The following is a 26733-nucleotide window of genomic DNA, read 5'->3' as shown; positions in this document are numbered from 1 at the left end:
AACCAGTCCATCCAAGAATATCTATCAAGCCTGGTAGATAAGAAAGGTGAGGACAGATCTACTCGCCTACAGCTGCAACATGAGACTCTACGGAGCAGACCTACTGAGATCTAAAAGCAACACCGCTATTGAGATATGCACTATAGAAGTCCTCCTGCAACACAGTGTAGAAGTGCTCTGAGGCACGCTCATGCCGCCTCGACGGAAACCAATCCTCAAACTATACGAACCGTAGCTGCTGCACCTATCTGGCTATGGCTGCCCTCAGGTCAAGGTGAACCACCGGAGGCGGACCCCGTGGTCTAGGAGGTGGACGAGAGGCCCACCTCTGTGTCTGAGGCCTTGGTGACACTTGAGTGCGTGTGTGACTACAGTGTCGAAGCTATGGTTGTGCTGCCTGCTCTACCTCCTCAACCTACTCTCCCTACTAAGCATCCTCCGTCTACTCTGCCGACTATGTCTGCTGCTCAGTCACCCCCTGAGTCTAACTCTCGTCTAGACGAGGGACCTTTGTAGTGTCCTCTAAAGAGACACGTCGTCCTCCAAGCATGATAATCCTAGGTGGACTACCAAAACTAGTCTCAATCCTCTCAACAGCGGCCCTCTGAGCTGGTGACAACTGATCACCTAGGCGAATGCCACCCCCAAATCCACCTCTCTCTCTGCACGCTCTACGGTGGCTACCACTACTGCTGCTCTCTCCGCCTCAACATCATCTCTCTCGCGCTTCTTCTTTGTAGTCATTTTTGCCTTTTCTTTTTGCTGAGCAGTTAGGTGAGGCAGAGGCCTTGGATCCTCATCACCGGGACCACCCCTGACATTCTTGCAACATGCCATCTCTAAAGCTGATGAGAACCACCAACACTCAAGAGGCTTGGCCTCAATCCATACTAGTGGGCTTGGCCCTGAGTAAAACTACCACTGTCAAATCAACCACATGAGCACTGACTCATTGCACGATAGAATAGATAGGAAATATAAATAATCACTATATTCATCTAGAGGTGAGAAACCCTAAGAAGCAAGTAGTAGATGAGAAATTGAAATTGATAGCTTGCTACCTGATGAAATCCAACGATCTGTTGACCGACAAGCAAAAGAGAGGATCATGAGGTGTAACAAAACCGACCAATTATACGAGATTAAGTAAGGAAATCTTCCGCCAAAGCAGATAATTTAGCAAACTTAAGTCCATATAACCCAGTAGTCCATGAAACTATGAAGGATTTCAAACCAATCGACATACAAACCAAGATCGTACAAGTTTAGCAATTACCGTCACATGTTACATAAAGTTCGCAATGACAGTTGGATACCTCAGAGTTTAGAACATAAAGTTATTACAACCCAAGTTCAAACTGAAATAACGGAAGTAAATAGTTTTAAAGCCACACACACACTTTTGGTTTAGATACAGTGCCAGTAGATAGTCATCTCCATCAAAAGCATCAGATGAGAGATACGGAGTGACCATTGCCCTTGGTCCTAGTTGTCACCCATCGCCGGGTACAGACAGTTAATGCAATAGCTGTAGTATATTTGACCATCTACAACAACAATGGGAACAACGCCCTGAGTATAAGAAGGTACTCAGCTAGACTTACCCGTCTTAAACCAAAATAAAGCGACACCAAGGATTATGCAAGGCTTTCTTTAGTGGGCTAGCTGACTCGTTTGCGAAAAGCATAAGCTATCATGAAGAAACCATTTTAAGTACTTTGCATCATCTTGATTATAACATATCCATCTAGGTAAGCACCTGTACTATAACAATCACTTGATTAACCAATAACTTCAAGTTACCAACTTCAATTTAGCATATCCCATACCATCCAGATAACCATCAGTGTTCCATCATAATTACTACGATGCTGTAGCTCGAGTCAAGTGCTCACTATCCAGGAGCGATGGCGATTCGAATCGATTCCTAACCAGCTGGTGATTTATTCCTCACACAAACCACACTCACCGATCAAGTGAGCTACAGATCACCAATGACACTTTCCAAGTAGCCATAGGATAACAGTCATGGACCACACTACCCAGGGACCGCCCGACAGCCAGGATGCACCTTGGGCTCACTCTTCGTGTCCCCGTCATACCCCCTTCATCACCAGTCTACCAATCTGAGTTTATCTCGACTCGAATAGTGTCACTAGCTTCGCGGTCGAAAGGTACTTTATTTGGCCAGCTAAATATGAGGCATGCGTTCAACATGACAAGAGGGACGAGCAACGATCGGTCCTTAATCGACACAGATGGAAAACTAACAGCACCCCAGAACCCTGTCTGGTTGCCTCCAACTTTTTCTGTCCAGTCTCTAATTATCCATCACACATGGTTAATTCTAGGATATCATTCTTTCCATAGCTAAATTCTTCCAGTAACCACCTATAAATGTCGGTGACCGGAAATCACCGATCGCTACCGGTCTAAGCAAGGCTAAGCAGCTATTCGATCCCGACCTAACAGGGTAAAAAGGTAATAAGGTAGGCAAGGATAGTAATAAATGCATCAACGGTTTCAATCAACTCCTACAACTTAATGCAACAATATATAAACTCATATATATAGAAAGAATTGCTTTGATAAAGTAGGAGACTTAGAATGCTCCGGGGCTTGCCTCGTTCGAACGAACTAGGTTGATGATCCACGCACTCGGGCAAGTCCTCTCCATGCTCCTCTTCCTCTGGCACCTCCTGTGCCTGGACTTCTTGTGGATCTGTCCCAGTCTACTCTTCCTGAACTACTACCAGCAACTCCTCCTGTGATCCTGTATGATGCAGATGTATAAGTGCTAATGAATAGGTGCATCGGAGAGGTGACATATAATGATCATGATGCATGGAATGTAGATGAACATGTTTAACTTTATTGGACATAGTAGAAGTAAAGCTCTTCTACAAGGTAGCCAACATCATCCAAGAACATGTACTACTATACTACTACTACAACCACTTGTACTAACATGCCAAGTCACCACAACAATCTAACATGCTTCAAAGATACACCAAAGCAAACATTATTAACTAATTATGCATTAAAGAAGATTAGTTTATTTCATTTTAAACTAGGGCTACAACAGCAACATATATTTCTGGTGCTCATAAAAATCTGAGAAAATTACAGTAGCATAGTACTACTCTAAGTAGACTACCATAAAATTTTCATGGCATTTGGATAAGTAAAATAGCCTACACAAAAATGACAAGCTATGGCATAATTATGAGCATGAAAATACTTTGTACTATGAAAACTGTCAAACAACAGATTTGGTATTTTTCCTATGTTCTACACAGTAAACAATCACTGCACAAAAATTATCATACACATGTTTTATACAATTTTTGCTCTCTATTAAAATAACAAAAATCATCAATTAAAGGCACTTGAACTACACCTCAATATTTCTCTACAGAACATGCATGGCATATATTTTTCACAGAAAGTACATCTCAAGAATAGATCAACCAAATTTGAATCATATTTTTCTGATGTATATTATATTTATTAAGCATTTTCCAAGAAAACAACAAATACAAGAATTAAATAAAACCCTATACAAAAGTATCACAAAAACCACATGCAATATTTTTAACAGATAGATCTAGTCACAAAAAACCTAGCAAAATTTGTTTCATCAATTTTGGAGCAATATAACTCGAGATATACATTTTACAAGATTTTTAATCAATTTTTGAAATCATTTTAGAAATCCTTTTCTTTAAAACCGGATCTAAAATGCTACGGGCACCCAGCTCCGTGCACCCAGATCCGAACCCACTCGCTGCAACTGGGCCCCGAGAGTCGACCGGGTCCCATCGGTTAGCCGCACGGAAGCAGGGGAAGTGGCTCCGCCGACCGGAGCTCACCGGCGGCGAGCCTTCTGGTGGTGCCACCGGCACCAACGGACTCCTCTTCGCAGCACGAGCTCGGCAAGCTAGAAAAGGGCAGCGCGGATAGGGGCTATCCACCATGGTGAGCTACGCCGACAAGTGGCGGAGCTGCATGGCGGCCTCACCACCGTTCGTGGCCGCGGCAAGCCTAGGCGAGGGGCGCGTACGCCTTGTGGTGCCAAAGAGAAGCCAAAGCACTTGAGCAAAAGGGGAAAAGAGGAGGCGGAGCGGGTCGCCTGCGCGGGCACGAGCTCCGGTGAGCTCGGCCATGGCGGTGCAGAGAAGAAGACCGGCCACTACAGCCTCTCACCTCGACGACAGCAGCCGCACGCGGGCACAAATGATGGAGCTTGACGAGGCGGAACTGTTGACTAGAGGAATCGAAGAAAGAGGCGCGGGTGGAGGGGCACGTCGCTGGCGGAGCAGCGGCAGTGCTCGGTGGTGAGAGCTCCCACAGAACTTTGAAATGGAGAGGAAGGAGGAGGAGACAGGATGGAGTGTGGAGTGGGGTGGCGTGCGCGCGGTCGGACAGCCTTGAAGGCAGAGCACGGCAGGTCGGAGCGGGCACCGCCCCTCGCCGCCGGTGAGCGACTTCCACGCGGCGGGCGCGGGCAAGGGCAAGGCGGGAGCGCACGGGCGCGAGCGAGCGGGCGTGGTGCGGGGCAGGCCGGGCTGGCTCTGCGAGCTGGGCCGAAAGGGAGGCGGCGGCCCGTTAAGGAAAATAAAAATAATTTTCTTTTTATTTCTTAAATAAACAGAACTAAAATTCCATTTTGAGCCATTTTAAAGCATTTTCACAAATTGGTGTAAAAATGAAAGTTGTTTCATTTTTCAAGATCTACAACTTTGCTTTTATGACCAAAGTCAAATTCCAAATAGATTTTGAATTACAAAATAAAATCAATATTAATTCAAAACCCTAATTTTGAAGAATTATTTTTAAAAGCATAATTTGGCAAAACTTTGAATATAAACTTTGCTCCAAATTGCATCCTAATTACGTCTAAGTGGTCTAAGTGATCAACCAAGGTACACACATGGCAAAACAAACATAGCATCCAATCTATTAAAACAAAACTATGCAACATACATGTTTCATTAGTATGTTTCAATTCTATATTTCATGTCATGCTTATGGATGCATAATAATGATTATGCTCATGATTTGCAAAATGTTAATGCATGCTTAACACCGAGGTGTTACAGCCCTCCCCCCTTATAAGTATCTCATCCCGAGATTTTGAGTTACGAACCAATTGTTATAAAAATCCTTATAAGCATTTTGCAGATATTCTCCTGTTTCCCACGTCGCATCACCATCATCATGATGACTCCACTATATCTTATATGTTCTCACCACTTTATTCCGAGTGACTCGGTCCTTAGTGTCCAAAACTCGAACCGGTTGCTCATGGTATTCCAAGTCTGATTTGAGCCGAATGCTCTGAGGTTCTATTCTCTCTTCCGGAACACGCAAGCACCTCTTCAACTGTGATACATGGAAGACTAGGAAGATCGAACCCATCGACTTCTGGTAACTGTAACTTATAAGCCACGGGACCCTTCTTCTCTACTGATCTTGTACGGTCCTACAAGCCTAGGAGCAAGTTTTCTCTTAACTCCAAACCATTGTACTTTCTTCATTGGAGTAACCTTTAGATAAACGTAGTCACCTACCTCAAACTCAAGCGGTCTCCTTCTCTTATCGGCATAACTCTTCTGGCGTGACTATGCCGCTTTCATGTTTTGTTGGATAATACGGACCTTTTCTCCAGCCTCGTCAACAAAATTGATTCCGTAAAACCTTCTCTCTCCAGGCTCAACCCAATTCAAAGTGTCCTACATTTTCTGCCATACAATGCTTCAAATGGAGCCATCTTGATACTCTCTTGGTAACTGTTGTTATAAGCGAACTCTGCCAAAGGTAACCATGATTCCCATGAACCCTTAGACGATAACACACAGGCTCTAAGCATATCTTCTAAGAACAGCATTAACTCGCTCTGTCTGCCCATCTGTCTATGGGTGGTAAGTTGTACTCGAATCAAGCTAGTACCCAAACCTTTATGAAGATGCTCCCAAAAATGAGCGGTAAACTAGTGACCCACGGTCAGACATGATAGTCTTTGGTATACCATGTAATCGGACAATCTCTGCAATGTACTTCTCAGCATACTGAGGTGGTCTAAAAGTGTTCTTGACTGGTAAAAAGTGAGCTGATTTGGTAAGGCGATCTACAATTACCCAAATCGAATCATTCCCCTTTGGTGTGGTGGGAAGACTGGTGATAAAATCCATACTTATATCATCCCATTTCCAATCTAGTACTAACAAAGGTTGCAACATTCCTGCGGGTCTCATGTGAAGAGCTTTCACTCTACAACACATGTCGCAACGAGCAACATACGCTGCAATCTCCTTCTTCATCTTCGTCCACCAATAACGAGGTCTCAATTCTTGGTACATTTTGTTACTTCCAGGATGGATAGACAACTTAGAGTGATGAGCTTCATCCATCAATTTGTTCTTGAGCTCTCGATCTTTAGGTACAACCAGACGGTCCTTAAATCATAACACTCCTTGTTCATCCACTCTAAAGTGCTTGGTCGGTTCTTTCTTCATTTTCTCCTTGATATGGAATATTCCCTTATTTGTTTTCTGACCCTCAATGATCTTGCTCTCCAAGGTACAACTAACCTGGATATTATGCAACACAGTAGGATGCAACAAATTGAACCCATCTTCAAGCAACGGTTGCACAGCAAGAGAATGTGACTTCCTACTTAAGGCATCTGCCACTACATTTGCCTTTCCCAGATGATAGTGCACATTCAGATTATAATCCTTTATCAGCTCTAACCATCTTCTCTGTCGCATATTCAACTCAGACTGAGTAAATATGTACTTGAGACTCTTATGATCTATAAAGATATTGCACACATTCCCAAGCAAGTAGTGTCTCCAAATCTTTAGAGCATGCACAACGGCCGCAAGCTCTAAATCATGCGTAGGATAGTTAACCTCATGCTTCCTCAACTGACGTGAGGCATAAGCAATGACCCTTCCATCTTGCATCAGAACACATCCTAAACCATTCTTTGATGCATCGCAAAACACATCAAATGGCTTCTCTATATCCGGTTGCGCCAGAACAGGAGCAGTGGTTAGCAAATTCCGCAAGGTGCAGAAAGCTGCCTCACACTCCTCTGTCCAAACGAACTTATGATCCTTCTGTAGCAAACTTGTCATTGGCTTGGCAATCTTTGAGAAGTCCGGTATAAAACGACGATAGTAACCGGCTAATCCAAGAAAACTCCGAACCTCATGAACTGTGCTTGGTGCCTTCTAGTCCATAACCTCTTGTACCTTACTAGGATCCACTGAGATTCCATTCTCAGATAACACATGACCGAGAAAAGGAACTGTCTTTAGCCAGAACTCACATTTACTAAACTTAGCATACAGCTGGTGATCTCTGAGTCTAGTCAAGACAATTCTTAGATGCTCTTCATGATCCTATTCGTTCTCTGAGTATACTAGAATGTCATCAATGAACACAATCATGAACTTATCCAACTCTGGCATTAAAGACCGAATTCATCAGATACATAAAGTATGTAGGAGCATTTGTCAAACCAAAGGACATGACAAGATACTCGTACAAACCATATCTGGTGGAGAACGTGATTTTGGGTATATCTTGTGGTCTAATCTTGATCTGATGGTACCCTGATCTCAAATCTATCTTGGAGAACACCTTGGCTTTTGACAATTGATCAAACAAGATATCAATCCGAGGTAGAGGAATACTTGTTTTTAATTGTCACCGCATTCAGTGGCCGGTAGTCCACGCACATCCGTAAGGAGTTATCCTTCTTCTTCTTCATGAACAGTGCGGGACATCCCCATTCTGATGAACTTGGACAAATTAAACCCTTAGTCAACAGATCTTGTAGTTGTTTCTTCAACTTGGCTAATTCATTTGGAGGCATCCGATGAGGCCTCCTTGAGATCGGTGGTGTTCCAGGGATTAACTCAATGGCAAACTCAACATCTCTGTCCGGTGGAAGACCAGGTAACTCATCTAGAAACACATTCAGAAATTCGCACACTACTAGAATCTTGGCTAGAAGAGTAGTTTGGACTACACAAGTTGTACTGGCTAGATCTATTCTCCGAGGTAAGGTTATTTGAAATGTACCTTCTCCAACAGGTTCTTTGAGAGAAATACTTCTTCCTCCAACATCAATTACTACTCCCATCTTATTCATCCAGTTCATTCCTATAATCACATCCAGAACTAGCCCTGGCATAACTATCAAGTTAAGCTTATACTGCCTGTTTGCTATACTCAGGGTTACCCCCTGGACTATCTGATTAGTTAACAGATCAGCCCCAGCTGAACTTATCCGATAAGCACATTCCAATTCAACTATCTTTTGTTCATACTTTCTTGCAAATGCTTGACTTATGAATGAATGCGATGATCCAGAATCAAACAAAATGACTGCAGGATGATTGTTGATAGAAAACATACCGGCTATCACGGTCTCTCCTTCTGGGATGTCATCAATGGTGGTGTGGTGCACATGAGCTTGGTATTGATTCTGTTGCTTCTTGGGATATGGGCAAAACTTTGCAAAGTGCCCAGGTTGATTGCAGTTGAAACATGGTCCTCTTACTTGAGTAGCAGCTCCAGATGAACTGCCTTGTCCAGTCTTGGCTTATGGCACTGCCATCTTGAATGGCTTCTGATTCCTCTGAGGTTGCTGAGCATTCTGATTCCTCTGCTAGGGTGGCCTGAACCTAGCACCAGGGGCAGGCGAACGATACGCAGAACGATTTGCCATCGGGGCCCTTGACTGGGACGGACCTGACTCAAAAGCCCTCTTGCAAGTCTTGGATGTAGCATATACATTGTTGTTCTTTTCTTGCTTTAAGCAGTCACTAACAAAGTCATTGAAACCAGTTCTGGTGTTGGTACCCACGTGCTTCATCATCTTGGGATTCAGACCTCTCTTGAAACTAGCGATCTTTTTGGCATCGGTATTCACCATGTCAGAGGCATAGCGACTTAGATTGTTGAATGCATGTAGATACTGTGTCACAGTCTTGGTGCCTTGATTCAGTGCTAGAAATTCTCCAAACTTCATTTCTGTCAAACCAGGTGGAATGTAAACTCCACGAAAAGCCTCAGTGAATTCCCTCCAAGTAATGTGGGCATTGGGGGGAAAAGTGGTGCGGTGGTGCTTCCACCACATTCCTGTAGGGCCTTGAAGCTGATGAGCTGCATACTCAGTCTTCAATACTTCTGTCATCCTTAGAACATGAAACTTATCTTCCATGGTGTTTATCCACTCTTCCGCATCCAATGGCTCTGCCGCTTCTTTGAAAATTGGTGGTCTGGTGTCCATAAAGTCCTTGAAACTGCTATGACTGATTCGCTTCATGTCCACCTGGGTTTAACCCATGGCGGGTGTTGTCAGCAATATGGCGCAATGCAGCTTCCATGTTCTGCTGCATGCCCTCCATGTTGCGTTGACTTCCAAGGAACTGTGCGAAGAACTGTTCCGCGGTGTACGGTGGAGGAGGAGGTGGTGGTGGTGGATCACTGGTTCTCATTCCCAGCTGGCACTGCCACCTGCCTCAGTAGCGTCATACACGGTACAGGCGAGTGTTCGGCATCTGCATATTTCAGCAACAGTAATTATTAGGCGATGTTGTAGAAAATTGCAGGTGAATGAAAAATTATGCCGTACTGAATTCACTGGAGAGAATAAATTCATACAATAAAACAGGGGCACAATAAGTCATTCCAATTAACACAACATCACTAATTAGATTACTTAAGCGCACACATCTCGTCCATTACAACCAAATTGCCAGCATACATACACTGGACTTTTGACGTTCAGATATCGCCACAAACACATCCAAGTTTTCCAACATTACATCAAGGTCTTAGTCTTTCTACTCATGATTACATGCCAGACATGCCAACCATGCAAAAGGTCATCGCAAACGAAACCCTAGTAGCTAGCGCAACAACTACTAGCCTACTCATCGTGGTCGCTATCTAAGTCGGAGATGTCGACATTGTCACTATCCACATCATCGTTGTCATCATCAGCTGGTGCCTCAGGCTCTTCGGGATCCTCGTCCTCATCTAGATCCATCTCTGCTGCTCTAGGAGGAACAGTAAGGGTGGAGCTGGTTATTCAGCTGATGAACCTCCTCATGTAGGTTGTCATTGTACTCTTCTGCATTGGCCAGCTGCTGCTCCAGCTCAACCTGTCGAGCTCTCAGAACATCTTCTGCGGACCAGGCTTCATTCCTCTGGTGGAGCACATGGATCAACATGCGCTCAGTGTTCCTGTTGGCGGTGGTCAGATGCTCAACCTGCTCTCTCAGTGCACGTACGTCTCCCTCATAGGCTCCAGTCCCCTAGGGTCGCCTGATCCCTCTGACGAGTCAACTGAGCCATCTCTGCACTGAGCCTCTCAATCTCGGCGTCATGATCCCTCTAAAGCTGACGTCGGTCATCGTGGGCCTGACCAAGAGCACCAGACACACGTCTTAGGCTACCTTCTACTCCATCGAAGGCCTTCATCACTGTGAACATGGCACTCATAGCAGGGTTATCACTGCTCTATCCTTCTGCTGCACCAATCTCCAGAGATCTTCCACTTGCTTATTGCCATGAGTCAGTGGAGGGGTTGCCCCTCGAAAGACTCCAACTAAAGTGGCTACCAACTCCTGAGGAAAATGATCCATGATATCCCTCAGTATCCCAAAGACTGCCCTATCAGCTGCTTCTTTAGGAGTCCTGCTAGTTGACTCATAACGCCAACTAGTCCACTCAGAACCGTCACCTCGGGGACGAACAACGGCCTCCACAGTAACCAAGAGACCTTCCCCCAACTGCTCATTTGTCCAGAAATAGTGGGGCTCCATTCCATCAGGATAGCCTACATAGCTGAGCACTCTCCACAAGAGTGTAGGCATCCCAAACTCTCCAAGAAACTGTGTGGCGCTGATGGGTACGTGGAGCAAGCTGATGGCGGGGAGCTCTGCCTCCAGTGGACTTGCGAGCGGTCTGCTTTGTGCGTGCCATCTGTAGCAAATTTTGTTTTATTACTCACGTGAGAACAAGGTTAAGTTGTCATTTTTATCAAAATGAGATAATCAACTTATAAGGGGAGGAACAATGCCATGAATGATATGTAACAACATGATGCATGCATGTTCCGTACGTTCTCACAAACTTAGGAAAAAATAACAATTGCTAGCGGCATAGACGGTGGCATACAACGGTCTCTGATAAACATAGCTAATACGTACTACACGATAGCGCTGTTACGTACCTGCAAAAGATCCACTTCAGCCCAAACCCTGACAGTATGAAAAATATGCACGAAAGCAGTAAAGTAATCTACTCGTTCTACACGCATCCCCAGATACGCGTACAACGGTAGCAACTACCTGAACCATCGTCCTATCGACGGCATCGTCACCACAGGACGGAATTTCCCCACACATTGGATACCTTCATACAAACACGCGTATGGCATGTAAATAATCCGGCATCATATAAGCACTTCCCTAGATCGATAGTGTATCCGATCATGCTCTCACAACTCTCACTTACCGAGGCGTAGAGGCAATGGATCCATACATTACCACTCAAGTGAATGGCACTCATACAATAGCACGCCGTATGAGCAACGAAATAGAAATATGATGCAAAGACCCCCAAGTCAGTACTTAAATAAGCCACCTAGAGTCCTTAACTGGGCATACAGGATATGACCACTGGCACACTCTTAAGTTTTAAATTAGAGGTTGAAACACCTATATACTATAAGTTCGTAATTAGTTTTGTAACACAAAAACCCTTTTGTTTTAAATACACGCATGAACAGTAACCTGCTAAACCTTGCTCTGATACCAGCTGTAACAGAACCGACCAATTATACGAGATTAAGTAAGGAAATCTTCCGCCGAAGCAGATAATTTAGCAAACTTAAGCCCGTATAACCCGGTAGTCCGTGAAACCACGAAGGATTTCAAACCAATCGACATACAAACCAAGATCGTACAAGTTTAGCAAGTACCGTCACATGTTACATAAAGTTCGCAATGACAGTTGGATACATCAGAGTTTAGAATATAAAGTTATTACAACCCAAGTTCAAACTGAAATAGCGGAAGCAAATAGTTTTAAAGCCACACACACACTTTTGGTTCAGATACAGTGCCAGTAGGTAGTCATCTCCAACAAAAGCATCAGATGAGAGATACGGAGTGACCATTGCCCTTGGTCCTAGTTGTCACCCATCGCCGGGTACAGGCAGTTAATGCAATAGCCGTAGTACATTTGACCATCTGCAACAACAATGGGAACAACGCCCTGAGTACGAGAAGGTACTCAGCTAGACTTACCCGTCTTAAATCAAAATAAAGCGACACCAAGGATTATGCAAGGCTTTCTTTAGTGGGCTAGCTGACTTGTTTGCGAAAAGCATAAGCTATCATGAAGAAACCATTTTAAGTACTTTGCATCATCTTTATTATGACCTATCCATCTAGGTAAGCACCTGTACTATAACAATCACTTGATTAACCAATAACATCCAGTTACCAATTTAGATTTAGCATATCCCATACCATCCAGATAACCATCATTGTTCCATCATAATTACTACGATGCTGTAGCTCGAGTCAAGTGCTCACTATCTAGGAGCGATGGCGATTCGAATCGATTCCTAACCAGCTGGTGATTTATTCCTCACACAAACCACACTCACCGATCAAGTGAGCTACAGATCACCAATGACACTTTCCAAGTAGCCGCGGGATAACAGTCATGGACCGCACTACCCAGGGACCGCCCGACAGCTAGGACGCACCTTGGGCTCACTCTTCGCGTCCCCGTCATACCCCCTTCAGCACCAGTCTGCCAATTCGAGTTTATCCCAGCTCGAATAGTGTCACTAGCTTCACGGTCGAAAGGTACTTTATTCGGCCAGCTAAATGTGAGGCATGCGTTCAACATGACAAGAGGGACGAGCAACGATCGGTCCTTAATCGACACAGACGGAAAACTAACAGCACCCCAGAACCCTGTCTGGTTGCCTCCAACTTTTTCCGTCCGGTCTCCAATTATCCATCACACATGGTTAATTCCAGGATATCATTCTTTCCATAGCTAAATTCTTCCAGTAACCACCTATAAATGTCAGGTGACCAGAAATCACCGATCGCTACCGGTCTAAGCAAGGCTAAGCAGTTATTCGATCCCGACCTAACAGGGTAAAAGGTAATAAGGTAGGCAAGGATAGTAATAAATGCATCAACGGTTTCAATCAACTCCTACAACTTAATGCAACAATATATAAACTCATATATATAGAAAGAATTGCTTTTATAAAGTAGGAGACTTAGAATGCTCCAGGGCTTGCCTCGTTCGAATGAACTAGGTTGATGATCCATGCACTAGGGCAAGTCCTCTCCTTTCTCCTCTTCCTCTGGCACCTCCTGTGCCTGGACGTCTTGTGGATCCATCCCGGTCTGCTCTTCTGAACTACTACCTAGCAACTCCTCCTGCAATCCTGTATGATGCAGATGTATAAGTGCTAATGTATAGGTGCATCGAAGAGGTGACATGTAATGATCATGATACATGGAAATGTAGATGAACATGTTTAACTTTATTGGACATAGTAGAAGTAAAGCTCTTCTACAAGGTAGCCAACATCATCCAAGAACATGTACTACTATACTACTACTACAACCACTTGTACTAACATGCCAAGTCACCACAGCAATCTAAGATGCTTCAAAGATACACCAAAGCAAACATTATTAACTAATCATGCATTAAAGAAGATTAGTTTATTTCATTTTAAACTAGGGCTACAACAGCAACATATATTTTGGTGCTCATAAAAATCTAAGAAAATTACAGTAGCATAGTACTACTCTAAGTAGACTACCATAAAATTTTCATGGCATTTGGATAAGTAAAATAGCCTACACAAAAATGACAAGCTATGGCATAATTATGAGCATGAAAATACTTTGTACTATGAAAAGTGTCAAACAATAGATTTGGTATTTTTCCTATGTTCTACACAGTAAACAATCACTGCACAAAAATTATCATACACATGTTTTATACAATTTTTGCTCTCTATTAAAATAACAAAAATCATCAATTAAAGGCACTTGAACTACACCTCAATATTTCTCTACAGAACATGCATGACATATATTTTTCACAGAAAGTACATCTCAAGAATAGATCAACCAAATTAGGAATCATATTTTTCTGATGTATATTCTATTTATTAAGCATTTTCCAAGAAAACAGCAAATACAAGAATTAAATAAAACCCTATACAAAAGTATCACAAAAACCACATGCAATATTTTTAACAGATAGATCTAGTCACAAGAAACCTAGCAAAATTTGGTTCATCAATTTTGGAGCAATATAACTCGAGATATACATTTTACAAGCTTTTTAATCAATCTTTGAAATCATTTTAGAAATCCTTTTCTTTAAAACCGGATCTAAAATGCTACGGGCACCCAGCTCCGTGCACCCAGATCTCGGACCAGTCGCTGCAACTGGGCCCCAAGAGCCGACCGAGTCCCATCGGTCAGCCGCACGAAGCAGGGGAAGAGGCTCCGCCGGCCGGAGCTCACCGGCGGCGAGCCTTCCGGTGGTGCCACCGAGCACCAACGGACTCCTCTTCGCAGCGCGAGCTCGGCAAGCTAGAAAAGGGCAGCGCGGATAGGCGCTATCCACCACGGTGAGCTACGCCGATGAGCGGTGGAGCTGCATGGCGGCCTCACCGCCGTTCGTGGCCGCGGCAAGCCTAGGCGAGGGGCGCGTACGCCTTGTGGTGCCAAAGAGAAGCCGAAGCGCTTGAGCAAAAGGGGAAAAGAGGAGGTGGAGCGGGTCGCCTACGCGGGCACGAGCTCCAGCGAGCTCGGCCATGGTGGTGTGGAGAAGAAGACCGGCCACTATAGCCTCTCACCTCGACGACGGCAGCCGCACGCGGGCGCAAACGATGGAGCTTGGCGAGGCGGAACTGTTGACTAGAGGAATCGGAGAAAGAGGCGCGGGTGGAGGGGCACGTCGCTGGCGGAGCAGCGGTGGCGCTTGGTGGTGAGAGCTCCCATGGAACTTTTAAATGGAGAGGAAGGAGGAGACAGCATGGAGTGTGGAGTGGGGTGGCGTGCGCGCGGTCGAACAGCCTTGAAGGCGGAGCACGGTAGGTCGGAGCGGGCACCGCCCCTCGCCGCCGATGAGCGGCTTCCACGCGGCGGGTGCGGGCAAGGGCAAGGTGGGAGCGCGCGGGCGAGGTGCGGGGCAGGCCGGGCCGGCTCTGCGAGCTGGGCCGAAAGGGAGGCGGCGGCCCGTTAAGGAAAATAAAAATGATTTTTCTTTTTATTTCTTAAATAAACAGAACTAAAATTCCATTTTGAGCCATTTAAAAGCATTTTTCACAAGTTGGTGTAAAAATGAAAGTTGTTCCATTTTTCAAGATCTACAACTTTGCTTTTATGACCAAAGTCAAATTCCAAATAGATTTTGAATTACAAAATTAAAATCAATATTAATTCAAAACCCTAATTTTGAAGAATTATTTTTAAAAGCATAATTTGGCAAAACTTTGAATATAAACTTTGCTCCAAATTGCATCCTAATTATGTCTAAGTGGTCTAAGTGATCAACTAAGGTACACACATGGCAAAACAAACATAGCATCCAATCTATTAAAACAAAACTATACAACATACATGTTTCATTAGTATGTTTCAATTCTATATTTCATGTCATGCTTATGGATGCATAATAATGATTATGCTCATGATTTGCAAAATGTTAATGCATGCTTAACACCGAGGTGTTACATGAGGCACCACTCGGGATTGGCAAGGTTACGCCTAGGGATAGAGTTTGGCGACACGAAGTAGTGCGGCGGCTGAGAACACACGGCGCGAGAAACTATCGGCGTAGGCGAGACACGTGAGGTGGTGTAGTGGTGCGACGCAGGCATCGCGGGCTGCGCGATGGCGGGGATGCGGTGATGCGATGCAGGTGGTGGAAGCGCAGGCATGGGCGCGGCAGCAGGTGAAGGCATAGGCACGGGCGTGGCAGTGGAGACACTGTGGCGTGGGCTCGGTACGGTGGTGGCGCAACACAGCTCGGCTGCGCGAGGTAGGGGCGGGCGTGGTAGAGCAGAGCAGCATGGGGGCACGGAGGATCGACGACAATGGTTAGGATGGTGGCATAGTGGAGGTAGGTTAGGGAACTATGGTGCGATGAATAGGGTATGAACGAGGTGAAGAAAGGAAAACTATTTATGGTGCCCTTTGCGTGACAGAGAAGAAAGGAATTTTAGATCCACTCGGATTCAATTGATCGGACGCATCGGTGGCAATGACCGGACACTGCCACCCGGAGTCTGGTCGACAACAGAGAGGTCCAAAACCCCTCAAGTCACGACCGGACATGTCTGGTGCCTCTTGATCAGACACACAACTAAGTCTGATCGATCCTGACATCTTCTTTCTTAGACCGGACGTAGGGCCATCATCACACCGGACGCTGGAGGAACACTGTTCAGCGTCCGATCACCATTTTTCAGCAAATCTTCAAAGTTCCTTCGCACTGTCTTTTCCCAATCAAGTCCCAACTACAACAAGACACAAATAAACACCAATTAGGACTGATGTGAGAGACCTCTCCCAAGCCCTCAAAATTTTCAAAGTATTTTTCCTTAGGCTATAATTCTTTTTAAGAAAATATGCAATAAAAGGGGCGAGGAGCACCATGTGACCACATAAGAGGGTTTTATGACCAATAGGAGCTTCAAATGCTCTCCCTATTTGTGGACAAACACAATGGGTGCTCAAAAGATAAGTCTAGTTTCTTGTCAAATTTGATCCAAGGTTAAGCTTCTTCACACGCTTTTTGGCGGTTATCTTAACCATGTTAGACAAGCCCTAAGTGCATTACTAAAAAATTAAACATGTTTTACATTACAATGCAATGCAAGGGTCAACACAAGCTCATTTTTAGTGAAGTTACTAAAGTCAAGCACATTGAGCTCATTCCTCAACCGATAAAATGTAGCCTCATCTAGCGGTTTAGTGAAGATATCCGCCAATTGACCCTCGGTCCTTACACCTTCTAGTGATATATCATTTTTAGCAATATGATCTCTAAGAAAATGATGGTGGGTATCTATGTACTTGGTGAGAGAGTGTTGAACCAGATTATTAGCAAGCTTCACCGCGCTCTCATTGTCACATAAAAGAGGTACATTTTCTAGAACTACACCATAGTCTAGCAAAGTTTGCTTCATGTAAAGAATTTGTGCACAACAAGCACCAGTGGCAATGTATTCCGCCTCGGCGGTGGACAAAGCCACACTATTTTGCTTCTTGGAGGTCCAAGACACTAGTGATCTACCAAGCAAATGGCACCCTCCGGATGTGTTTTTTCTATCAATTTTGCAACCGGCATAATCCAAATCAGAATAGCCAACTGGTTAGAATCTAGCTCCTTTGGGATACCAAAGACCAATGCTTGGTGTGTGCCTAAGGTACCTAAGGATTCTTTTAACGACAACCATGTGAGCCTCCTTAGGATTAGCTTAAAATCTAGCACACATACACACACTAAAATGATGTCAGGCCTAGATGCGATCAAATATAATAAACTACCAATAATAGAATGGTAGAAGGTTTGATCAACAGATTTACCTCCCTCATCTAGGTCAAGATATCCATTAGATGGTATTGGTATCTTGATTGGCTTACATTCATCTATTTTGAACCTCTTGAGAAGGTCCTTGGTATATTTTTCTTGAGAGATGAAAATCCCCTCTCTTATTTGCTTGACTTGAAAACCAAGAAAGAATGTAAGCTCTCCAATCATAGATATCTCGAACTCCTTTAACATCAATTCACCATATTCTTTGCAATAGTCTTCATTTGATGAGCCAAATATGATATCATCAACATATACTTGACAAATGAAGATCTCTCCATCAAGCTTTTTGGTGAATAGTGTGGTATCGACCTTCCCAATGGTGAAGCCATTCTCAATGAGGAAATTCTGAAGGCACTCATACCAAGCTCTTGGGGCTTGCTTAAGCCCATATAGCACCTTAGACAACCTAGACATGATTAGGGTATCTAGGGTCTTCAAACCCAGGAGGTTGATCAACATAGACTAGTTCATTTATGAAACCATTTAAAATGCACTTTTAACATCCATTTGATATAATTTTATTTCATGATGGGATGCATATGCAAGAAGGATAAGAATGGCTTCAAGTTTTGCAACCGGTGCAAAGGTCTCTCCAAAATCCAACCCTTCAAATTAGGAGAACCCCTTCGTAACTAGCATTGCCTTGTTCCTAACAACGATGCCTTGATCATCTTGTTTGTTGTGGAACACCCACTTTGTTCCAATAACTCTTGCATCTTGTGGTCGCTCTTCAAGTGTCTAAACTTCATTTCAGGTGAAGTTGTTCAACTCTTCATGCATGTCATTTATCCAATCCAGATCTTAAAGAGCTTCTTCTACATTTGTAGGCTCAATGCAAGAAACAAACGAGTGATGTTCAATAAATGAAGCAAGTTTTTGAGAGTGAGTCATTACACCCTTTGAAGGACTCCCTATAATGAGATTTTGTGGATGTGCTTGTAGTAGGGGTGAATTTCTTCTATCAACCACTTGAGAGGGAGGTTGTGGAGTATCAACATCTTGAGCTTGTGCCACCATTTGATCATGGGACACATGAGTATCTTCATTTTCTACTCTCCCATCTTTATCATCATCTTGTGGCTCATTTGATGAAGATGGTGGATCAATCACTTGTGCATCATCTTTGGGCTTGATGTCTCCAACCGGAATGTTCTTCATGGCCTCCCTCAATGATTCATCACCTACATCATTAAGATTCTTATGTGTTCCTTGGAAGCCGTTAGATTCATTAAATTCCACATCATATGTTTTTTCAACTAAGTCGGTGGCATGATTAAATACTCGATATGCTTTGGACTTTGATGAGTAACCAACAAGAAAACCAATATCATAATGTCTTTGAAACTTCCCTAGGTGTTGCCACTTCTTGTCGATGTAGTATTTGCAACCAAACACCCAGAAGAATGATACGTCCGGGTTCTTCCCATTGAGCAACTCATAAGGGGTCTTGCCAATAAACTTTTGAAGAAATAGGCGATTGGATGCATAACATGCGGTGTTGATAGCTTCCACCCATAGAGCTTAGAGTGTATTGTACTCATCAAGCATTGTTCTTGCAAGGGTGATAAGTGTCCATTTCTTTCTCTCTACTACACCCTTTTGTTGAAGAGTATATGTTGTGGAGACCTCATGCTTAATCCCTACTTCATCACAATATGCTTCAATGTTTGTGTTGTCAAATTATTTTTCATTATCACTTCTTATCTTTTTAAGCTTCACTTCAAATTCATTTTGTGCTCTCTTGGCAAACTTCTTGAAACATGCGGCCACTTTGGTCTTGTCATGAAGGAAGAACACCCAAGTATATCTAGAGTAATCATCAACTATCACAAGACAATAGAGATTGCCTCCCAAACTCTTGTAAGTTGTTGGTCCAAATAGATCTATGTGAAGAAGCTCTAGCACTCTTGTTGTTGACATGTAAGCTTTAGTTGGATGAGTGTTTGTAACTTGCTTGCCGGCTTGACATGCACTACAAAGCTTGTCTTTCTTAAATTTCACATCCTTCAAACCTTTTACCAATTCATTCTTCATTAGCTTCTTGAGTGAGCTCATCCCAGCATGTGCAAGTCTTCTATGCCATAGCCACCCAAGTGATGTTTTGGTGAATGAGCATGTCTTCAAGTTTGCATCTTTGGAGGTGAAATCCACTAGCTATAGGTTGTTGTATCTAAAACCCTTGAATATAACTTGACCACCATCTTTCTTTGACACAACCACTTTCTTCTCATTAAACAAACATTGAAATCCAAGATCACATAATTGACCAACGGATAGCAAGTTAAAACTCAATGAAGCAACATATAGCACATTTGATATTGAATGATCATTTGATATTGCAACTTTGCCCAATCCATGAACTTTGCCCAATCCTTGAACTTTGCCCTTTGAATTATCACCAAATGTAATCCTTTCTTGACCATCTACTTCTTTATCTAGTGAGGTGAATATATAAGGATCACCGGTCATGTGTTGAGTGCAACCACTATCAATAACCTAATGACTTCCACCGGTCTTGTAGTTCACCTACACATAAGAGATCAAGCTTGTTGTTTAGGGACCCAAACTTGATGAGGGCCCTTAACTTTCTCAACAAGTGACTTTGTAACCCAAATTTGCTTAGGCCTATTCTTGTTGGGTGGACCTAAGAACATGGCTTTCATTTTTCCAGTAGAATCCTTTCTAAACATGTAGTGAGCATTGAAGGCAAATGGTCTAGCATGCTTGGGCAAGGATTGTGGTGGTGGAGTTTGACACTCATGGGCAAAGTGGCCTTCTTGTCCACACTCAAAATATCTCTTTGGCTTAGGATTTGACTTGTATTATTGTTGATGTTGAGCTTGAGCTTTCTTCTCTTCATTTGCCAAGTACCCAATACCACTTCTATCCATCTTCATCATGGTGTTCATGAGTAGCTCACTTTGGAGATATTGGCCTCTTGTGAACTTGCTCAAACCGGTCTTGAGATGTTCTTTCTCTAATTTGAGCTTCTTGTTTTCTTCTTTAAGCATCTCATTTTCAAGAGCTATATAATAATCATTGTCAAGATTCTCTATCATAATTGTGTTGGTGGTTGATAGCTTTTCAAGATCTTTCTTGAGCTTTTCATTCTTATTCTTGAGCTTGACATAATTATCATAGTTGTCGGACTCAACCACTTTCTTGCTTTTGCTACTAGAACCTTGTTCAATGCTCTCAATAATCAAGTCATCACATGATGTAGCTATTTCAATCTTAACAACATTGTTAGTAGCATCATGTGGCTCATTGAATAATAACTCATAAGAAAGAACAAGATTGTCATGATTAATCTTGAGATTGGTGTACTCTTCTTTTAGCAAATTGTAACTAGTGGTGAGCTTATTATGTATCCCCTCAAGTTTATCATGTTTTTCTCTAAGCTCCTTTTTAGAGGATTTGAGCTCCTTGAGTTTGGATGACACAATTTTATTTTATTCTCTAAGCTCAACACTAGCTTTTTCAGCTATGTCATACTTTGCTAAGAGTGAGTCCTTCTCAAGTTCTAGCTTTTGATTTTTAGCTCTTGTCTTTCTAATAATTTTAGTGTATTGGTTTAGCAACTTGACAAGATCATCATAAGAAGGTGATTCAAATTCTTCATCACTATCACTACCACTTTCATAATTGCTAGCATTGTCATCACTACTACTATCATCACCATTTTTTACCTTTCATTCACCCTTAGCCATAAGGCATAGGTGTGTAGAGGATGACGGCGACGGTGTCGGTGAAGATAGTGAAGAATCAATCACAAGAGCGGCCACCTTCTCATTCTCATTCTCACTTTCATCATTGGATGAGCCACTTGATGATTCAATATCCGTGAGCCAATCACCAATAATGTATGCCTTGCTATTCTTCTTCTTGTGAAATTCCTTCTTCTTGCCATCCTTCTTCTTATATGGCTTGTTCTTCTTCTCATCATCATTTTCATCACTTGAGTCATCTTTCTTGCCCTTGTATTTCTTCTTGTACTTGTCTTTCTTAGGTTTGGGGCATTGATGAGCTAGATGACCAAGTTCTCCATAATTATAGCAATCCATTTCAGAGATGGGCTTCCTTCTATTACTAGTGAAGAATTTTATCTTCTTGCCATCAAACTTGACACCATTCTTGTTTAACTTCTTGAGCATCTTGGTAGTTCTTCTCGCCATGAGAGTAAGACTTGCATCATCAATCTTATCATCACTTGAGCTATCATGATCAACTCTTGCTTTTCCCCTCTTCTCTTGGCTAGCCTTGAATGCCAAATCTTTCTTCTTGGTGGAAGAAGAGCCATCTTGTGGAGTGATGTGTATGTACATCTCATGTGCATTGATCTTCCCTAATATTTGAGTTGGTATAGCGGTGAAAAGATCACCTTGATGAAGCACCATCACAATATGCCCATATTTGTCAATGGGGAGGACACTCAAGATCTTTCTCACAACATCGGGGGGTTGCATTTGTATGAGTCTAAGCCAATTGACTTCCTCTACAAGAACATTCAAGCGTGAATACATCTCATTGACACTTTCTCTAGGAAGCATCTCAAATGAATTAAGCTTTTTCATCACAAGGTGGTAGCGTTCCTCACGCTCACTCTTGGTTCCCTCATGGAGTGCACAAATGTCCAACCATAGTGCATGTGCATCTTTGTAGTTCTGCACACGGTTAAAAACATCCTTGCAAAGGCCTCTAAAGAGGGTGTTTCTAGCCTTTGCATTCCACTTCTCGTAGTTAACCTCAACGCCTTGAAGGTTGGCGGGATCCTTAGGTTTTGGGAAGCCTGATGAGGTGGCTCTAAGAACTCCAACATCTAAAGCCTCTAGGTAAGCCTCCATATGAATTTTCTAATAAGGAAAATCATCTTCCTCAAAGATAGGAGAGGGTCCATCCCCGTGGGACATCTTGCTCTAGGCGGTTAAGCCTAATTTAGGGAGCATGAGGCTCCGATACCAATTGAAAGGATCAAGATGCCCAAGAGGGGGGTGAATTCGGCTGATTCTAATTTTTTTGCAATAATTAAGCCCTACACTTAGCCCATTTCACCACTTGTGTCTAAAATGTGTTTCTATTGTTCTCTCGTACAAAAGTTTTACACCCTAGGTTCCAATCCTACTCTAACATGGTAATTCTAGGAACATAAAGACATGAAATCAATTGCTCAAATGTAAATGCTCAAAGTAAAGAGAGGGAAAGGAACACAACGATATTTTCTCGAGATATCAAAGAGTCACCACTCCCCACTAGTCATCGTTGGAGCACCCACGCAAGGGTGTAGCTCCCTCTTGATCCGCGCAAAGATCAAGTTCTCTTTATGGGCTGATTCTTTAAAACTTCGTCATGATGAATCGCCCATAATCGCTCACAAAGTGACTTGGGTCATCCACACGCTCCATCAGATGATCACCAAGCTCCCAATCACCACCGAGCCATCTAGGTGATGGCGATCACTAAGAGTAACAAGCACAAACTCTCACTTGACCAAGACAAGCCTAATGAGTAAGGTGGATGCACACTTGCTACTCCCTATGCACTAATGAGGTCCTTAATCTTAGATGATCAAATCTCAATCACCCCACTAGGCTCTTACTCTCCCTTGCACTACAAAGGTGTTTCTCAGCTGAACAAATGGGCAAGAGACCTTCCATGGATGAATGGAGTAAGTATTTATACCCCCCCATTCAAAACATAACATTTGGAGGTTGAGTCATCACTCTATGGGCTGACCGGACGCTTCGGTCAGGGTGACCGGATGCTCCAGCCAGTTGTACTTGCCACTATGTCAGAGAGAGCCATTAAGCTCTGACCGAACTCTAACCAGTGTCCGGTCAGCACCCACCGAACTCGTCCGGTCAAGAAAAAACTTCTTTGGAATCTCTCTAGAGTGGACTGGACGTAGGCACCCTAGCGTCCGGTGCTCCTCCACTCAGCGTTCGGTCAGTACCAGATGACTGTAGTTGATCAAATGAACTGACCAGACTCACCCTCCAGCATCTACTCACAACCAGACCAGCGTCCGGTCAGTCATTTGACCCTCCATTCACTTCCAACTCGAAATCCTAGGTGAATGAAGTTAACTCCAATTGATCTTAGGGCTATTCCTGAGCTACCTTATGCTAAGTTTGATAAGTGTGCACCATACCTAACCCACTAGACTCACCTAGGTCAAGCTACTGGTCCATACCCTCCTTAATAGTACGGCCAAAGGAAAAAACAAAGTTCCAAACTACTCTAAGTGTCTCTTCAACTCTAAATGACACTTAGAGCTAGCCATCCTTAACCTTGTCGTCCATCCTTTAAAAACCAAAATATATTCCATCGACGGGGGCATGAAAACCATAATTGTCCAATCAACTGCCATTACCATGACCTAACTTAAATTGCCTCTGCAAAACACACGTTAGTCATAGTAATCTCGTGTTGTCATTAATCACCGAAACCTAACTAGGGGCCTAGATGCTTTTAGTCTGGTTTTGGTGAATCTAAGTAGGCGGAGAGGAACTCCAGGGTCTTTCGAAGTTTGGCGAGGGCACCGACAATTCTTGTTCGTGACCTGGTGGTCTTGGAAGGCAATGACTAGATTGAAGCCGGTTTCTATAGCCTGTCGAGCTTGATGGCTTTGTTGTTAAGGTCGCAACAGTAGTGTCTGTCTCATTTCTAATTCTGGTGTTTGGGGATGTCCCGCTCGATCATCTGTTGAGTCTCAAACATAGGGGTGGATTAAACCCATAGGTTATCGCCATGACACGGTCCGGTTGACCCCTGGCTGGCCGTGTCGTCATCACATCAACATATATTGACATAAGTATTCAAAAACAAAATCATGGAACCCATCACTAACACCATTGAGGTGGTGACCTCTGACATGCTATTTATGCTACTCTACCGCATTGGACAATTTGAGATGGCAAGGCTTAGATCATGACAGGGAAATTTGATGGGCTTCAATGATTTTTATGGACACACCAATGCATCGATGGCTGCCTTGGACAGCTCTTGTGTATATATATATATTTTACCCCTTCCATGACTTGCATATAGTTTCCCTATCTTTTATCACTATATAAAATAAAATTATAATGCTATTTGAATTTTGCACAATTATCTCTTTCCATACTTCAATATACTCCCTCCGTCCCATATTATTCGCACATCTATGATTTGAATTTTATCCCACAATAAACGTTACACATAGGTTGAGATCGTAGGCAGAAGTTACCAGAACCTCGTGGCATGGGCCAAAGGAATATAAAAAATCGACTAAAAAAGGTAAAGAAATCCGATGGAGGCTTTGCAACCGAACTGCGCTGCTTCCAGTTCGCTCGTTCCACACAGAGGTAGCAGTGTGTTAGCTTTTTTCATAGGCTTTATAGGGGCAGCAGCGTTATTTGCCATCTATCCTAAGTTTCTCGTTTGAAAGCCAGATGTGCGAATAATATGGGACGAAGGGAGTATATTGTATTTTTTTTATTTTTATATATCTTTTGATAGGCCATTACAATCTAGACCTATATGATTAACGTGGTAGTTTTTAACACATGGGAGTGAAAAGAGATGACTTTTTAATTATACTTATAGCAATACACAACCTTTTTATTTATGTGTTTTTTCGAACACAGAGAAATCAAACTACTAATTTAAAATTTTAATTGTTAAATCTAGATATTTTCTAGTTATAATTTATGTGGATTGCTTAAGTAGTTTTTTTCTTTCCAATTGGTTTGCAGACCAAAATTACTTTTTTCATAGTCTTTTTCTTTTAAAATTTTGTCTAACTGTATTTTACATGGATTCTTCATTTAGTTATTTTTTTCTAAATTTATTACTATTCAAAAATTATATTAGGCATGAACTCTTTGATGTAATAGAATTTGTTAGATCATCATGAAATCTAACCATGAAGGATCTTTTTTTTATTCTAATTAATGTGAAAATTTCTAAACTTTGTTAGTGAACATGATGGCTTCTTTTAACATTGTTGTAAATAGATAGATTTTAATTCTTAATTTTACTATATCTTAATTTCATATCAGTACAAACGTCCTATCATCATATAGCTTTCAAAAGATTCCTGGTGGTGTTCATATCTGATACCTCAGCCTCGGCGTTCGGTTAACCGAAACCGATCAGTTCGGTTCTTCGGTTCTTCAGCTAATTCGGTTACCTGAGAAGAAGGGACCGATCGGTTTCTTTGAAAATGCGGAACCGAGGAATTTCGGTTTCGGTTATTTCGGTTCGGTTTCGGTTCTAACCGATGGAACCGAATTTTTCAGGAACCAAGAAACAACCCATTCAATTACAAATTTCGGCAGCATTTTACCTGATTTTCATGCAGTCAAAAGGGATAATTTAAACAGCAATGCAGCCTAAAACAACAGTACAACACATATATGTTATTGTTCTCTCAAATATTCAAGCATAGAGCAATATTCAAGCATGTATTCTAGGGGCTTTTACATAGTTCGGTTATTTCAGGTCAATTCGGTTAACCGAGGTCTGGAACCGAATTACCCGACATTATTTCGGTTCCTGAGAACTGGGAACCGAACTAGGAACCGAAATTTTCGATTTCGGTTAATTCGGTTTCGGTTCCGGTTATTTCGGTTCGGTTCTCAGTTATTTTTGTCCAGGGTTACTGATACCATATATGTCCTATCATCATATAGCTGTCTTAACCTTTTATTAGTATATATGAAAAACATGGTGCATTCAGATTGCTTTCAAACGGCCTGTTCGTTTGGCTGTGGCTTGTTGTAGACGTAAATTTTCAGTCGGAACAGTATTTTTCTCTCACACAAACCAGCCAGCGGTACTTCTTCACGAACCAACAACAATATGAACCAGCCAACCGAAGCCTCCAGTGCTATAAATATCGGATACAATGTATATAGTACGACAACTATCTACTGGTAGAATTGGATATCAGAGTTCCGTGACTTCCTTTGAGCTAGGATCGATAAGATATGTAATTCTAATATTCAATTACAGTCATCAAGAAGTTACTTGTCGTCATGTCAAAAACTGGCATATTCATTGATG

Source organism: Miscanthus floridulus, chromosome 19, assembly GCF_019320115.1.
Source record: "Miscanthus floridulus cultivar M001 chromosome 19, ASM1932011v1, whole genome shotgun sequence".
Classification (NCBI taxonomy): Eukaryota; Viridiplantae; Streptophyta; class Magnoliopsida; order Poales; family Poaceae; genus Miscanthus; species Miscanthus floridulus.
The sequence above is the reverse complement of the archived record's forward strand: the minus strand, read 5'-3'. Positions refer to the sequence as shown.